This window comes from Diabrotica virgifera, chromosome 8 (assembly GCF_917563875.1).
Source record: "Diabrotica virgifera virgifera chromosome 8, PGI_DIABVI_V3a".
In the NCBI taxonomy this organism is placed as follows: domain Eukaryota; kingdom Metazoa; phylum Arthropoda; class Insecta; order Coleoptera; family Chrysomelidae; genus Diabrotica; species Diabrotica virgifera.
The window spans coordinates 222,932,953-222,952,252 of NC_065450.1; the positions used below are offsets into that span (position 1 = coordinate 222,932,953).

At 32.2% G+C, this 19,300-nt stretch overlaps 1 protein-coding gene across 3 annotated transcripts in view; it reads left to right on the plus strand.

The window, feature by feature from the left end:
• The window catches only part of LOC114342178 (four and a half LIM domains protein 2), a 485,196-nt gene that overhangs the window by 184,096 nt on the left and 281,800 nt on the right, over positions 1–19,300 (plus strand). The window lies entirely within an intron of this gene.

Below are 19,300 nucleotides of genomic sequence, written 5' to 3' on the forward strand. Positions count from 1 at the left end.
AGAAATCCTGCGGCAATTATTCACAAATAATTGACTGATTTTTTGGTATAGGTTTCACTTAAGGGTAATTGCCCTTTTTTTAATTACAGGGTGTTACATTTTAAAAAACCTCTTTTTATACCATCTGAACCGTTTATGCTAGAGTAAAAAGACTTTCAGCGATTACCCATGTACTGGTGCTATTTACAAATTTGTATAATGCACCCCCATTTTTTCCCCGGAACCACCCCAAAAAAAGAAGAATTAATAAATAAATTGATTTTCTTGGAATCCTTCACACACAATGCCCTTTATTAATATGCTTCATATATCATTTTGTGCACGTTATTATTACCCATGCATGGACACCAAAAGCAATTTCATAGTGCAACCCCTGTAGCAAAAAAAAATAAATAAAATGGGGGGTTGAAATTTTTTTTGTTTTTTGCTTTTTGATCCATATGGGCATATGCTTCATCAATAGTGCTTTTCAAAAATATATATGGTTATTGCAACATCTCTGCGAAAACCACCCCTATCCTTGAAAATATACTGCAGAATTTACCCCTATCCCTTGGCGAGCATGTTTTTACGATTTTCTCATTACCTATGTATTCTTTTTAAACAAAACTTATACAAGGTTAAAGACCACTATTTACTCTAAAAATTATGTCCTATTCATTTTTTCGTATAAGCAACCGTTACGGCACAGTGGCGCCGTAAACCTCATATATGCTTTGGCGGGCTCCAGTTTTTGTTTTTTTTTTTCGTCATCTGTTCGTTTTATTGATAAAGTACTTATGCAAAATAAAACAACACAGTGTAACCTACAAATTATGACTTATGCACATTTTACATTCTTTGCTCCCCAAAGCCACAGTGGTGACCCAAAATAAATTTTTGCATATTTTCGCCACCTACATGCATTTTATTGCATTAATGCTACCTTAACAGCACAATATTTACCCTTAGGTAGTCGCTACGCAGTGGCGGATCCAGGGAGAGGTGATGGGGGTGATCACCTCCCCCCTCTTAAACCAAGTGATATTATATTCAAAGATTATAAAAATATTCATTTATTTTTATAGAAATTTAACCAATTGGCACCCCCCTCTTAACTATGCTGGATCCGCCACTGTCGATTAAGCATAAAAAGTCATTCTTATAAAAATAATATTAATATAATATAAGTATTTCTATAAAAATAAATGAATATTTTTATAATCTTCAAATATAATATCACTTGGTTTGAGAGGGGTGGGGGTGATCGCCCCCATCACCCCTCCCTGGATCCGCCACTGCTTAGCGACCACTTAGGGGTGAATATTGTGCTATTAAGGTAGCATTAACGCAATAAAATGCGTGTAGGTAGCGAAAATATGAAAAAATTTATTTTGGGCCACCACTGTAGCTTTGGGGAGCAAAGAATGTAAAATGTTCATAGGTCATGATTTGTAGGTTACACTGTGTTGTTTTATTTTACATAAGTACTTTATCAATAAAACAAACAGATGACGAAAAAATAAACAAAAACTGGAACCCGTCAAAGCATATATGAGGTTTACGGCGCCACTGTGCCGTAACGGTTGCTTAAACGAAAAAAATGAGTAGGACCTAATTTTTAGAGTAAATAGTGGTCTTTAACCTTGTATAAGTTTTGTTTAATAAAAATGAATAGGTAATGAGAAAATCGTAAAAACATGCTGGATAAGGTATAGGGGTAGTTTCTGCAGTATATTTTCAAGGATAGGGGTGGTTTGCGCAGGAATGTTGCAATAACCATATATATTTTTGAAAAGCACTATTGATGAAGCATATGCCCATATGAATCAAAAAGCAAAAAACAAAAAAAAATTTCAACCCCCCATTTTATTTATTGTTTTTGGCTACAGGGGTTGCACTAGGAAATCGCTTTTAGTGTCCATGCATGGGTAATAATAACTTGCACAAAATGATATATGAAGCATATTAATGAAGGGCATTGTGTGTGAAGGATTCCAAGAAAATCACTTTATTTATTAATTCTTCTTTTTTTTTGGTGGTTCCGGGGAAAAAATGGGGGTGCATTATACAAATTTGTAAATAACACCAGTACATGGGTAATCGCTGAAAGTCTTTTTACTCTAGCATAAACGGTTCAGTTGGTATAAAAAGGGGTTTTTTAAAATGTAACACCCTGTAATTAAAAAAAGGGCAATTACCCTTAAGTGAAACCTATACCAAAAAATCAATCATCTATTTGTGAATAATTTCCGCAGCATTTCTTTTTAATTTCCGTTACAGTTAGGGAAAAATATATTTTTTTTAAAAACATCTTTTTTAAAAACTTGTCAACTTTGGGGCGCCACCCTTGCTAAACGGTGGATGATAGAGAGATGCTGTTGGAAATAAATCGTAGAAAATATAGTTCTCTTCATATTTCTATAAAAGAAATTTTTTGTAAAAGGTACAGGAAGGGCTACGTTCTGCAAAAACCATAAATTACCCCCTTTAAAGGGGTGAAAAGGGGGGTTCCGGGGCGAAATTTTTTCAGAAAAAGTTAGTCTTATAATAAGCACCCCTTGATATGCCAGAAAAAAAATAAAACCGGACTTGTGTCCATTTTGCAAGGTTCAACCTCTGTTTCCTACACTACAGTGCCAATATTTAGATTGCTAAAAAATTAATAATCTTTAAAATTAATCTAGCGGTCCACAAATACTTCACAACCATTTTTCTTAATTCAAATCTTATAATACCGTAACTTTAAATATATAAACAATTCAAAGAATAAAAATGCAAACCAAGGGAGTACCTTTAGCTTGTAACCCAAAGAAAGGAGAAAAGGAGAAGAAATTATTGAAATGTCAGCAAAAAATGTAATTCCAAGAAAAACAAAAAGAAGTAAAAACGTAGTGGTTTGATAAGGAATGCAAGGAAGATATGAATAAGAGAAGGAATGCAAAAATATTATAAAGAAGTTAAAAATAGCAGCAACGTAATCATCCCGATGCTACAGTGCCTTAAGGGCCTCGACATTTTCAAGCTTTCTGCGACATTTTGCTCTGTCTCTTGCTTGGCTTTTTTGCAGGTGGCAACACCGATCTTCTCAACATCCTGTGTTACTTCGTCTATCCACCTCAGCTTTGATCTGCCCACTGCAGACTAGTTAACTTGATAATAGTCATAATATATTTTGTACCAAACCTATATTTGTAAATATTCTGCAAATTTCTCACCTTTAATACCATCCTTGATTAATAACTGGCAAAAGGGACATACGAATAATAACAAACCTTTACTGGAATCGAAGAGCACAAATTGTAATAGATAAACCCAGTCCAGAAATTGAAATCAGGAGAGGATGTATTATGTCTCCATTTCTCTTTAATGCATATAGTGAAGCCATTTTTGAAGAAGCATTACTATCTCGAAGTGAAGGAATAATAATTAATGGAGGATCTATTAACAACATAAGATATGCAGATAACACCGTGATTATGGCAAGCTCTGCTGAACAATTCCAATTACTACTAAACAAAACAAACAGTTTCTGTGAAGAATATGGACTAAAAATGAATATAAAAAAGACCAAATACATGATAATAACTAAGAAAACAAACATACGAACAAGCATACATTTGTGAAAGGGTCCCGGTGAATTCGTAACTATTTTAATCCCCCATCCTAATTACAGGCCAACTGGCAACTCTGGCACTCTGTTAATTTTTTGATAACCAATCAACTACCGGTGAATTTGTAACTTTCATTTTCTAATTAGTTCTTGGCGATGTTGATAATCTAAAACCGGTATTCCAGATATGTTTCTGTATAAACATAAAATTTTTAAACCAACCTCTTTGAATGTGGTGTAAAAGGTATTCTTCATTTATGTATTGTCTCTTGGAAGAGTTATTAGGGAAAATGGCTGAAATTCTTGTAACAGATTTCGTAGTGAGTGAACGTGGGTGTAAATTACTGGCGGTAAATAATTTTAAATTTTACTTAAAGAAAGTGCTAAAAGTAAATAACCTTTATGGTACTGTTCTGCATCCGAATACCTAAGGTATAAGATTTAAGCAATGGTTTCGAATTTACCTGTTTCGAGACACCAGAAAGTTTCGAGTTGGCAGGGTCAGGTAGTAGAAAAGTTACGAATTGTCCGCTATACATTTTGATTTGAAAATGTTTGTCATTAAAAGTTGCGAGTTGGCGCGTGTTCTTGGGAAATGTATCGATAGAAAGGGTTGATAAATACAAATACCTAGGAACCTGGATTTCAGAGAAAAATGATCAAACAACAGAAATAAGGACAAGGATAGAAATAGCAAGAAATGCGTTTGTAAAAATGAAAACAATTCTCTGCAACAAAGACCTTAGATTAGAACTGAGAGTAATAGACCTGGATCCCGCGTAAGAAAAAAAAGTTGATTAATAGCAAGCTGAAAATTTGTTAATAGCTTAACGGTGTCTAGTCGGACAAACATTGATGCACGGGAACACTGAAACAGGGGAAGTTTTAACGGTGGAGCATGATAAACGTGTCGTCCTGACAAGTTTATGATGGTGAAAAATAGCAAGTTGTTTTTAAGTTTATTCAATAGCCAACGTTATATAATATATGAAAAAATGTTTGTCCGACAAAAAGGTTGGGCATTTTAACGAGTCCGACACGTAGAACATGTCACATCACCGGAACTATGTTGGTGATGAATAGCAGTCTGATTTTTGCATGAGAGTTTAATGAAAGGTTAAAAGAGCAATTGGAAGTTCTGTCGGACAAAATGAATGGGAAATTTTCCTAGTCGGACATTCTAAACATGTAAGATATAGACAAAAATGTTGGTGATAAATAGCAAGCTAATTTTGATTTGTTTATGTACAAATTATATTTTGTAACGCAAAAAGTTATATGTCGGACAAAAAGTTTGGGCAAATCGAAGGAAATAAATAAAAAACATTTTTTCAGAATGACTTATGCCTGGTTGCACCAACAGATCTTAAGCTCCAGCTTACCTAAGCTCTACTTATAGATAGGGCCTCCTTGAGTATCACTTACCTTGCACCATAATTTTAGAGCCTTGCCTTATTATCAATTATATCTATTATTATATTTTGGTATTCTTATTGTAATATACTATAATTATATTATATTAATTCTTATGATATTCTCGACTTAAGCTTAAGATCTGTTGGTGCAACCGGGCATTAGTCACATATTGATAAAGCTATTTTAGTTGTATATTATTATTTATATTCACATATTTGCATGTGCATTTATATACATGCACACTCCAAAAACAGTGAGGTAAGTATCAATGCATGTATACATTGCAAAACAATTATTTTCTTGGGTGGAGTTTGTTCTAAATATTCTCAAAATTACAATAAAAAATGTCAAAGAACATGTGAAAGCAATCTCTTAGGGTTTTCTAATTAGGCGCATCAGAAAGTACGGAAAATTTCCTACAAAAAACGTTGTATACATTTTTTTCCATGCTCAAATCTTAACCCTGTAAACGACATTGAAAAATGTGAAGAGTCTAAAACTTCGGTGCTTATAAGAATAGACGTAAATATGACACATTATGCTTAGAAGTATGTATTAGAAGGCTGCATTTGTCAGTGTGACACTTTGTGCTATACAAAGTAATATTTGAAAGTACATGGTCTCTGAGTTTCTGTTTGCCACGTGTGTTGGAAATTAAAATTTATATTAACTATGGAGTGTTTTTGTGTCTATTTTTGAGTGTCAACAGTTTAAATTTTAAGTCGCCAAATCAAAAGTGAAACCATTCAACGGAACATTTTTGAGTAATTTTCGAACATTTTACAAAGTTAGTAAAATACTTGGTCATCGATTCAATGAGGTTCAGTTGCCAGATAATTGTGAAAGTTCTATTGAATATCATTCTTCGTGCTATAATGCTTTGTTTGATTGAAAAAGGGTACCTAAATAAATTATTACTAAAATTGTATAACGTAATTTTTCTCAACTTTCTACAAATGAAATAATAATGTAATTAATATGTCACATGGCAAGAAATAATTTGCTGCCAAAATAAATCGATTAGTTTAAATTTGAAGTTACGATTGCAATTTATTATGAATTATTGTCAAAAGTGACAGTTTTTCTTAAATGGAAATGTATTCATAGACATAAGGGTAGACAGGGAATACAGTGCAAAAAGTCGATAGGTGGTCTATCTATCTCTTTTAACCAAGCGATCCCGCGCATGTGGCAGGCAAAGATAGCTAGACCACTCAATCCATAATATAATTTGCCTGATCTACTATAAATGTATTACAGTGAGGTATCTAAATGATGTTGACATAAATCGAAAGATATCGATTGTAATTGATTGCAGGTACTTTTGACATAGAACAATCACCCCTTATTGAAATTTCAAAAATTATTTTTTTAAATTGTCCGACTACAAAATCTACCCCTTATTTTTTTCCGACAACAGTCATTCTTGGTAAGGAATAATTTACTTAATTAAATTTCGTCTTTGTCGGAAAGCTATTTATCACCAGCATTTTTGTCTATATCTTACCTGTTTAGAATGTCCGACTACGAAAACTTCCCATTAATTTTGTCGGAGAGAACTTCCAATTGCTTTTTTAACCTTTCATTAAACTCTCATGCAAAAATCAGACTCCTATTCATCACCAACATAATTCCTGTGATGTGACATGTTCTACGTGTCGGACTCGTTAAAATGCCCAACATTTTTGTCGGACAAACATTTTCGCATATATTACATAACGTTGGCTATCGAATAAACTTAAAAACAACTTGCTATTTTTCACAATCATAAACTTGTCAGGACGACACGTTTATCATGCTCCACAGTTAAAACTTCCCCTGTTCCAGTGTTCCCGTGCATCAAAGTTTGTCCGACTAGACACCGTTAAGTTATTAACAAATTTTCAGCTTGCTATTAATCAACTTTTCTTTCTTACGCGGGATCCAGGTCTAAAGAGCTTTGAGATGCTACGTGTTCTCGATACTGCAATATGGACTTAAAAGCTGGAGATTGAAGCAAGAACACATAAATAAACTAGTCATTTGAAATGAGGTGTTACAGAAGGATGCTTAGAATAGCAAGGACACTCAAGAAAACGAACACGGAAGTATTGCGAGAAATGGGCAAAGAATACGAAATAATAATCACAATAAAAATAAGAAAGCTACAATATCTGGGACACGTAGCTAGAAGACAGCGATATGAAATACTAAGACTGATAATATAGGGAAATATAAGAGGCGGAAGGAGTTTTAGGAAGAAGGAGAGAGTCATGGTTGAAGAAATTAAGGGACTATTTTAAATGCAGTTCTATAGAAATCTTTAGGGCAGCGGTAGATAGAGTAAATATAGTGTTGATGATATCCAACTAATCCAACCTCCGATTAGGAGACGGCACTTAAAGAAATAAGAAGAAGAAGTTATAAGCTCTCACTCGACGCCTGATTTGTCATTATATCAGTTCTAATAATGTAAGAGTTATATTTGCGGACGGACAGACAGACAGTCATGAAACCGGAAGTATACATATATTTGTGCTCGCCTTGGTAAGGCGTGTCGAATAATATATCGCTTGTATTATTTCGGCGACTTTTAACCCGTACTTCCGGTTGCAACTCTAAAACCGGAATTTCTAGGTTAAATTTCTCACATTTGATACCATCCTTGGGTTATAAGAAGCTTTCATTCGATACCTCATTTATCATTCCATCTGGTGTAATGACGGAGTAGTTGTTTTTGCAAAGTCTCTGGGGCAGACAGAGATGCATATGCATAATTCAAGGTTTTCACATTTTTCAAAATGGGTGAAAACAAAAATAAAGTAAAATCTTTGATTTTAAATGCACATCTTTACCGTGCCATCAATCAATCAATGACTTTCGAAACCGACACAGCCAATTGGGATTAGCAAGAGCATTAGGAAGCAAATAAACAGAGAGGTGATGATAAAAATCTGGAAGTAGAAAGTTGATTACGTTTATTTTTACCTCGATTATCAAACAAGAGTAAATATTTTTTATCGACTGATGACATAAATCGGTTCTCGAGTAATTGCTCTGTTTTAATTAGTTGGGGTGAATCAACATCAAATAACTTCCTTGGAAGAAATGTTGATAAAAATAGTTGTGAGCCTCATTAAGCAAATAATGTTTTGTGATAAGTTCGTGGGTTCGAATCTAACTATTTGATTATTATTTGGTAAATACCTAATAACGATCAAAGTCCAACATATCGACTAGACATGGAGAAAAGTATTACGAGTGTAATTAGTACATTGTTCCCAAAATATTCGATTTAAATTGAGTAACGACGGATAGAACGATCAAGGATAGAACGATCATCATCATTATTCCCTTTGACTTTATCCTTACGCATCAGATTCCCTAATTTCATTTTTCCATAAGTTTCTATCTTGGGTCATACCAAGATAGAAGCACAGACCTATGCTCTCTCATTGTAGCATCAATTGATTTCCCCCAATATATTAATTCTTAATTGTATCCTTTTTTGTCACTGCACTCATCTATCTGAGCATTCTCATTTCCGCCACATGCATTCGTTGTTCCTCTTTCTTTTTCACTACATAACATTCAGTTCCGTACATCATAGGTGGTCTTCTAGCTGTTTTATAGAACTTTTCCTTCAGCATTTTTGACATTTTTGTGTCACACAACACACCACTCGCTTCCTTCCACTTCATCCACCCAATTTTAATTCTACTGCATGCATCTCCATATATTTCCCCATTACTGTGTAATACCGATCATTATACTAAAAACTATTACTTTTTCCAATCATTTCACCATCCAAAGATATCATTTTATCTGTAGTAACTATATTTTTAAAAGAACATTCCGAATACTCTGTTTTTATCTTATTAATATGTTATTATACGAAGGGATGTTACCCTTACGTGGGATTGGTTATCAGAGATAGATTTAGTTACCCATCGCTACTTTATTAATAATAATAAAAATAATGTTTATTAATTTCACAGTACAAGAATTAAATACATACATTTTAACTTTATATTCTACGTTTTACATTATTACATTCTACTTTTTAATTTTACATGTTAATCCTGGAAAATAAAGAAACATTTACTCACTACCCGTTAAAACCTATTGGTCGAACACGGGGATAGTGTGTGACAATGTTTAGTTATTGAATATAGTATGTGTATACTAAATGCCAAGGTACAAACATTCTATTATCTTACATGTATTTATTTATTTTCTTTTATTTTTTTATATTATAAATAAAGGAACTGGGTAAATTTAACAAACCACTGTATTGCAAACATTCTTTTTTTATCATTTTTTTTAATTTTTTTTTTAATTTCATTCACTTGTTAAGTCAATCAAATTTAAGTCAATCATATTAGTTGATTAAATCCAATAAACTGTATTCAGCTGATGACGATGTCTGACTGACTCTATTAGAATTAATAATAATCTTGCGTTATTTCGTATATCCCTTTTTTATAGATGTGTGTTTTTGTTTATATATTTTCACTTCAGTTTTGTTTGTAAATACAATATCATAATATGCTTTATGTTTAATCGACGGAATTCTCTAGGTCAAAGTTGCCTAATGCGTGCGTTCTACTTTAAAACGCACACTGAATGAAGCTTTAAAATAGCGATTGTTGAATGATGGTTTACTAATTTGTTGTTTAGAAAACTGTAAAACCCTAAGAATCCTTAATTTTCAATAAATGTTAATAACCATTGTAAAAATGAACCTACAATTTTGATATTGGGTGGAAAGTTAAGTATGATAATGTTAAAAATGTGGTTAAAATGATTCGTTCATGAATGTAAAAGATATTCAATTTCTTAATGCCAAACAAATTTTTTTGCAACAACATCAGTCAGAAAAAAATTAACTTACATTTTTGTTTTATTCATTCTGGATTTTTTCTTTAAACATTTTGTTGCTTAGTGAATTATTGAAGCAAATTTATAAAAAAAATTACTTCCAGGTTTTTCTATGTTTACTTGTTTCTGGCACACATCTGTACTATCGATGCATGGTTGGCAGTTAATCAATCCGATAACTGATCGGACGTTGTCAATATGTTAATATTTTGAAAAAAATAATTGAAAAATATTTTGACTCACAATTTTCGTGATTAATAGACTTTATTGAAGTGTTAATATTTCTATTGATACCATCTCACTTCGTATCAATCAATGTTATTCATGATAATATTATAGAGAATGGCCCACAGATATTATTTTTTCATAAACTACGAGAAACAGAAAATTTTCTAGATAATGAGTAGAAATTCAATTAACAGATAAAAGAATGAATTTGAGCTTTTAACAGTTATTTCCAGGTCCAGGAGAAATTAATCCATAATTAGTATGGTTTGCCTGTTTTGAGAGTAAAATGACTAGATATGCTCTGAAAAGTATTCAAAAGATGCCCAAACGGAGAGGATGTCCCAGAAGAATGGAGACAGTGTCAGTGATATTTCGCCTATCCATAAAAAGGTACAAAAGCCGACTCAAAGAAATACCGGGGTGTAGCGGTAATACCAACGGTAGGAAGATCTTTCTTCTTCTGTCCTTCTATTTCCCCCGTTAGTATTCTTTTTACTTCTTCAAATTTATATATTGTTCCTTTTGAGATTATTGTTAGGTATTGTCCTTGTATGTATTCTCGTTCTGTCCATTCCATGTATTTTAATGTTTTCTTCGTTTATGTATATCCCTATCTTTCTCGCTTTCGCTTAGTCTCTTTAGTACTTCTTTTAATTCTTGTTTACTTCTGGCTATCAGTACAATGTCATCAGCGAATGCCAGGCATTTGTGTTTTCGTTGACACGCAAGTCCTCTTCTGTTAATTCAAGACAAGGATACAATCCCCTTGTAGCACCCTCTCTTCTTCTTCATGTGCCGTGCTCGATTATCGAGCGTTGGTTATCAAATTGGCTATAGTAATTTTGTTGAAGGCAGCTCGGACAAGGGATGCAGAGGATATGTTAAACCATTCTATCAGGGTTTTAAACCACGTCGTTCTTCTTCGACCTGGCCCACTTCTTCCGTCTACCTTGCCTTGTATTACGTGCATCCTCTCACTGACTTGAAACTATTCTGTTTCTTTTCCATTTATTTTATTCCTATATAACTTTTGGTTAATGAAATGGTAGGGGAACCCAAGAGGGGATTTTTGCAGTTACTCGAGCGCATCAGATTATTACATGGGGAGAAACCTTGTACCCTGAAAATGTACCTCTACCATATTATTGTGTATCATTTTGTCAATCAAAGATAGAATAAAAATTTATTTTTTTTAATATAACGCGGGCACGTAAATTTGATACACCCTGTATATTGATTTGTAACTATTTATTAGAAGTTAGCTTTTACGCAGTGGGTTTATCCTTAATGAGTTTTTCTCTGAAGAATTAAAGACATTTGTAAAAAGTGAAGTGAAAAAGACAATTTATTTCGGATTATAATTTTAAAAAGATTGTTTTGTTACGCGAAAGGCAAAATCCACAGGTAATTGTAACTATTAGTTTTTAGAAAAATAAGGTAGAGAAATTTGGAATTTTAAGTACTTTTGTTTAAGCCCAAGAATATTTGTAGAATTCCCGAAAAGTAATTATAATGAATAGAAGTATTTGTTGAAAGAATGCATGGGTTTTTTCGAATGAAAAAAGAGGAATGTGGAGAGAGAAATGTTTCTGATTGGCTTGGCAATTTGGAATGGGGAAAGAGAAGTTTGAATGTTCAGACAGTTTGGAAAAGGAGATTATTATGTGACCGGCATCCGAGAAGAGCAGTCAAAAGTTTTCGTGAGTAGTTCAGAAGCAAGTACTAGTGGTTGTTTGATAGTGAAGGGTAGCTGAAAAGTGGAACGAGAGACAAATCAAATTGAGAAGAAATACCTCTTTGATTCTGTAAAGTCCAAGAGAGTAAGTTACAAGAACTAGAGTTATTAAAATTATTTGTGACACCAAGTAAAAAAGATACTTGGGGCTCAGGAGATTATTATTGTGAGAAAGAGAGGAGAGAGTTTTGGAGTTTATTGAACGAGTACTGGTCAAAAGAGGCTTGGCTCGTGTTTTGGAGAGATAGTTGCTGGTATGCTGCTGGATTGATGCTGAGAACGGAGAGGGCTTTGATTGGTAGCCTAACATAATCAACAAGGAAGAGCTGTTTGGGTCAAGAGGAGACATCATTGTATGTGAATCAAGAAGGTCAGTCAATAACTTATGTGATAGATTTTCTTTATAATCAGAAGTTAATTTGTTTTTGCGTAAAAGTATATGAATTAAGATACCAACATCTCAAAAATTTAATAGGAAGTATAAGTAGTTTTGCGAATACCTAAATTTGTTTGTTTAGCTTGTTTATTAATGGTATCAAGAACAAAGCGATAAATACTTGTTTGAATTAGATTAATTTATATGGTAAAAGTTTCATTTTGGACAGTTATGCCCACAGGATTTAATTGATAAATTTTCAGAGCATTGCTTTTGATAATAAAGGCATTTGTATGTGCTTATTTATGGTATTTCTATTTATTTCCTTTTCCTATTTTATCCCGATAAGGATCAACTAAGAGTTACTGAAGCCACGAGAAAGGATAAGTATAGCCTAAGATAATTTAGTTATTTTTTTTATGACAAAAAGGCACCCTGAGATTTTTCTTAATTTTTTATGTATGATTTGCGACAATTGAATAATTAATTAAATAAATACTAATTAATATAAAAGTAAGAGAAAACAGATCATAACAATACATTGGCTCTTAATGCAGAGGAATTCGTTAAGAGGGGGAAGAAAAAAATCTATCCTTAGAAAAACTCGAAATCGTCAGATTAAGATAAGGTAAGTTAAGTACATGCAAAACAGTGTATATTTCAAAAATCTGACGATTTGAGTAAGGAAATGGATGAGTCCCAAAGTTTTACAAGAAAAAAGCGAATATTTCGCGAAATGAATGACAGGTCGAAAAACTAAAAAACACGTGCTCAATATTTTTAAAAAATCTATCGAATGATACCAAAGACGACTTCCCACGGAGAGGGGTGGGGGGTAAATTTAAAATTTTAAATACGAATCCCGCGATATTTCGCGAAATGAACATCAGATCGAAAAACTGAAAAATACACTTATTCAATATTTTTCAAAAATCTATCGAATGGTACCAAACACGACCCCCCACGGAGGTGGGGTGGGGGGTTACTTTAAAATCTTAAATGGGAACCCCCATTTTTTATTGCAGATTTGGATTCGTTACGTAAAAATAAGTAACTTTTATTCGACACATTTTTTCGAATTATGGATAGATGGCGCTATAATCTAAAAAAAAAACGATTGTTGGAAATGGAAAATTAACTTAAAAATGGCAAGTCCCCACTAAAATGGAAAACTTTACATAACTTTTTTTGGTTTTAGGACCTATTCCCTACTCTTCACAACCTAATAAGTCCCTATAACGCTCGAGTGACTGCACATTTAGCATACTTTGCTCCCCTACCAACACAAAAAATATACTACTTGAAATATTATTTATTATTGCATTTTAGAGTTTATTAAAAAGATTTCAGTGTATGACAAAAAACATATAACTATTATCTAGATATCTATTAGTTAGATCTGTTCTTGAGTATTGCTCAGTTGTTTGGTCACCCACTTATGAAGTCCATATAGCCAAGCTTGAAAAAGTTCAAAATAAATTAATTGTGTATTTAAGTTTTAAATTACGCAAACCTTTAAGTGACCATTCCTACTCAGAAATTAGAAATACATTAAACCTTCCTAGGCTATCTTCTAGACCTAGACAGATTTATGCTAATGTTTTGTTTCTACATAAACTATTGAATTCTAAAATAAATTGCAATGATCTATTGTCTCTCATTGATTTTAATGTTCCCTCTAGAGTCACTAGATCATCTCAAAATTTTGCAATTAAATTTCATCGCTGCAACTTTGGTAGGCATTCTCCACTGAGTAGAATCATTCTGAATGGAAATAGAATATAGGTCTGGATCCCGCGTATGAAAAAAAAGTTGATTAATAGCAAGCTGAAAATTTGTTAATAGCTTAAGGGTGTCTAGTCGGATAAACTTTGATATATGGGAACACTGGAACAGGAGCAGTTTTAATTGTGGAACAGGTTAAAAATTTGGAACGGTCAGACCACGAAAACGGCACATGAATTTTGTCCGACAGAACAGATTTAAACTCTCCGAACAGAGATTAAACTCTCATGCAAAAATCAGACTGCTATTTCTCACCAAATGGGCGTTTTAATGAGTGGAACATGTAGAATATGTCAAATGACAGGAATTATGACAGGTGATAAATAGCAGTCTGATTTTTGTATGAGAGTTTAATCTCTGTTCGGAGAGTTTAAGTCTATTCTGTCGGACAAAATAAATGCGCCGTTTTCGTGGTCTGACCGTTCCAAATTTTTAACCTGTTCCACAATTAAAACTGCCCCTGTTCCAGTGTTCCCATATATCAAAGTTTATCCGACTACACACCCTTAAGCTATGTATTAACAAATTTTCAGCTTGCTATTAATCAACTTTTTTTTTCATACGCGGAATCCAGACCTAGTAGATTTCGATTTATTGCTGTGCTATTTGTAGACAGTGTGTAAAAAATGTTTGTAATTGAGGTGATTTATATTTGTTATGTGCTTTATCTTATTTTAATCTTATTTTAATATTTGTTTTTTCTATATAGTCCTGTCGCCAGGGGGGGTACAACGGCCTCGTTAATTCAGATGGACTTACTCAAGTTTTTTTTATGTATTTTGACCCGTAGAACACGAATTTTTTGGGTAACAGTTGATCCGGATGTCGATAAGATTGTTATAGACCAAGAACTTGAGGAATCAAATAACAGCGATTTTTGGCAAAACAAAACACTATTTTGTATTTTTTGGGCCATTTTAAGTAAAAAATATTTCTACAAGTTTTTTCGTAGGATGCACAGTTTTCGAGATAAACGCGGTTGAACTTTAAAAAAATCGAAAAATTGCAATTTTTGAACCCGAATAACTTTTGATTAAAAAATAAAATAGCAAGTCTGCTTACCGCATTTAAAAGTTTAAGTCAAATTATATCGGTTTTGATTATTTCCATTGGTAAAAATTTATTTTTTTATTGTTTAACAAAGCTATAAACACGTAGGGTTTCCCGTGCTTTTACATGTGTTTTAACGCATGTAACGTAGAAATAGTCTTGATTGCACTAGTACCTATTCTACCTACTCGTTCGATTTTAAATGAGAAATCATAGAAACATCACTCACGCACTAGTTGTTTGTAGCTTTGTTTAACAATAACACAATAAATTTTTAGCAATGCAAATAATCAAAACCGACATAATTTGACTTGAACTTTCAAAGGCGCTAAGCAGAATTGCTATTTTATTTTTTAATCAAAAGTTATTCGGGTTTAAAAATTGCAGTTTTTCGATTTTTTGAAAGTTCAACCGCGTTTATCTCGAAAACTGTGCATCCTACTAAAAAACTTGTAGAAATATTTTTTGCTTAAAATGACCCAAAAAATACAAAATATTGTTTTGTTTTGCCAAAAATCGCTGTTATTTGATTCCTCAAGTTCTTGGTCTATAACAATCTTATCGACATCCGGATCAACTGTTACCCAAAAAATTCGTGTTCTACGGGTCAAAATACATAAAAAAAACTTGGGTAAGTCCATCTGAATTAACGAGGCCGTTGTACCCCCCCTGGCGACAGGACTAATATGGCTGCATCGCCAATTTTTGTCATATTTAAGTACATACTATATTTTTATATTTAATGTATCGCTAGATAATAATTGTAATATTTTATGTATATATTTAATTGGGCGGTATCCCGTCAATAAGTGAATAATAATAATATTATTTTAACACATAACTTTGATTAAAACTACAGAAACTAGTTCTCTCATTAACCTGTATCTTACTAGTCCTCGAGTACCGTTATGCTGGCCGTACTTGATATGATAAGGAGGCAATTTGTTCTTTTTTTGTATTAGTCAACTTAATGAGGACTTTGACACAGCTCCCTATCATTTCCTGTGGTCTACATTTTTTATCAGGCCTTTTCCTCGTTGCATAAAAATGAACTTATTTTTTAGCTAATTGTAAAATTATCTTTCCACAAACTCATTGTTTGCGGATGTATTCTTTTGTTGTAGTATTTTCCCATCGCAGAAATTTTCCAAACAGAACAGTAAAAATTATTCAGACAATCATTAACGAAATATCTAAAGAATGTATTTTTTCCGATCTTCTATCTCTGTTTTACTTTTTGGATCAAACTGAGTATGTTTCTGGTTAACAAAGAAGAAATTGCCTTAGTAGAGGAATATCGGGCTATTCCCAGGCAAGGATAACACATCTTTATTCGATGAAAAACAGATTGCGAGCAGTCGTTGTTGCGAGAGGTGGACATACCCGCTATTGAATTGTTTTGTTTTGTTGTTAATTTTGTTTTGTGTTGTTAATTTTAGTGCCTTTGATATTTTTAATTAAGTAAACATTCAAAGTAGTGCTTTTAAAAGAAAAGAGATATTCGGATAATTCAAAAAACAAAATCTTAGGGTACCTCCAGGATAATAAAAAAGGAACATGTAACAAAATCAACCCTACAATGTTTCCACAGAATTTTTTAAAGTTGAAAATACAACGCTTCCATTCACCCCCGTATAATGCCATCCAAGCAAAAATTTTTGTTACCGGAATAATAACAAACGACATGAAAACATGTAGGTATCTACAACTACAAACTGATGTAATCCTGAAAATCGGAGTACAAATAATAAAGTTATAAATTATCAAAATTAATCAAAAATTTTGGGTGGCGGAATTTTGTGCCGGTGAGTGTAGATTGCATTGTAGCCCTTGTCAAATGAGATCATTATTTGAAAAAAAAATTAATTTGTTGGTCCTGGGCTATAGATTGTTTAAAAAATAATATACTTAGCAATTTTTATATAGGTACTTATAATAATCAACCTTGTGAAATTAGATGAAAATAATCAAACAAACTTGGAACATATTAAGAGGATCGGTAGGTATTTTCGGCTGCAATGCTATTCAAATGGGGATTCATTTTTTTCGAATCCTGAGAAAACTAATAAGTATTTTTGAAAAATTTAAACGCAGAATGAAAGATTACATTATTAGCCAGGGCAGAAAGTCCCTGAGAACTTCTATAATGTTTATTTTAATAAGTTACAGGGGTGAAAAACTAAGAGAAAATTTAGTGTGATTTTTAATTTCAAATATATCATTCAAAATAAACTTTTTATTTATTCTAAGGGACTTTCGGCCCTCGGTAATAATTTAGTCTTTCATTTTGCGTTTAAATTTTTCAAAAATATTTATTGGTTTTTTCAGGATTCGAAAAAAATTAACACAAAGCTGTGGTAATATTTTCCAAATCTATCTTTGTTTTACAACGCACTCAGCCGAATATAATATTGTCAGCATATATTGTCAGTCAGACACTGACAATCAGTGACAATTTTAAATATTTGACATTGCATCGGGAATATGTTGAGTTATTGATTAAATATTATTGATATTGTCCTTTTCATGATCATTTTTCAGTGCGTAATAAATGATAGGAAAAAGGGTAAGTCTGTGATGATACACATTTATGACATTTATTCTAACATAACATTTTTGTTAAATCTGACAGTTGTCACATTTTATTTTCAATTTGGAATAAAAACAAATCAAATGTGTTTCTTGCATTTATAAAATGGTATTTTCTTTGATTTGTATAGTCTTATAAATTATACAGATTATATTTGTAATATTATTATCTAATTAAAAAAAAAATGTTTTTTTATTATGGCGCCATCTATCGACAACTAAAATAACTAGAATAAATGTTATAAATGTCACCGACGAAATGTAATCACCGACGTGCCTTTTTTCTGTCACATACAATTTAATGCGTTAGAAAGAAATCGAAAAAAGGTGACGCACTGAAAGACGATCATGAGAAAAAGAATATATAGTGTATTTGATAAATAATTGATTTAAGACGTGAACTTAATAAAAAGTTATTTATTGTGGATTATTTGTGGAAGATCCAAGCAGAGAATACATCAGGATAATATGATAATATATTATAATATATGATAATATATTATATTCTGTGATCCAAGTATTTTGTTGTTAAAAATGTTCAAAATTGTAAGCGTTCCATAACAATATATTATTAAAAAATCACTTTAACACTTTTCCTCTTTTCTCGATTGAGTATTAGTCTTTGTTGTACAAATAAATTATTACAATCACTGAATACATAGTTAGTGAAAAAATTATCAGCAGTAATTGCACAAGAGCTCTAAAATTCTATATTAATTTTAGAGATCGAGTGCAATTTGTTGCGATTATTTCATGAATAAAACTGTTCAAAGCCAAAATTTTATTGTAATTTATTTATGTAAGTACAAATTAGTACTGTTAAGCACACAGTTGATATAAAATATTTTACGGTTGAAAGTCATCACTTTTATAACTTTTAAAACATTAATTGTCATTAATGCCACTGAATGTATTTTTTCGTAGCAACGAAGGGCATCTGACGTAATATACTTGACGACGGGATATTATCAAAAATTATCACCTTAATTTGCATTTCTGTAGCTTTCTATTGGTCAGAATCTCCTATGAATGAAATAATCACATTTATTAACTGAATTAATAATTTGCAGTTATAAAAATAACAGTTATCCAAGAACATTCAAAACCCATCTCTTTAAATTAATGATGACATTTTCAAGTAGAATGACATTCTAGTAATGTTTACATATCCATACCAGTGTGAATTTTACTACACGTAATTTGCCGTGTAAAGACAGAAAATGTAGGGATAGCCGTAAAATATTTGCGAATTATGTACCCATAGCCTTAAGATAAAGTGAATTCCGATTAAAGCATTAGCTCATAGTTATTCTATTTCCGTGTGTAATATATTTTTCAACTTTTAATATTTGTGTAAATAAATGACGTAATTTTGAAGTATTTTATCAACAAATTATTTTCTTTTTACTAATACTATTAAACATAGGATTACACCTCACGATTCTGCTGCGATATAGCTGATAATGATAAGAAACAAATTTACGAATTTTTCCAAAAAGCACGTTTAATTTTTAAACAACACTCATATATTATCATCCTTTAGTGTAATATTCTATCCTGATAATTTGGAAATAAAAAACCTTGGAATTATTACATTGTCAAGCTACGTAGACCTGGACCAAGAAGTGAAAAATCGAGTACAAAAAGCAAATAGACTGGCAGGATGCCT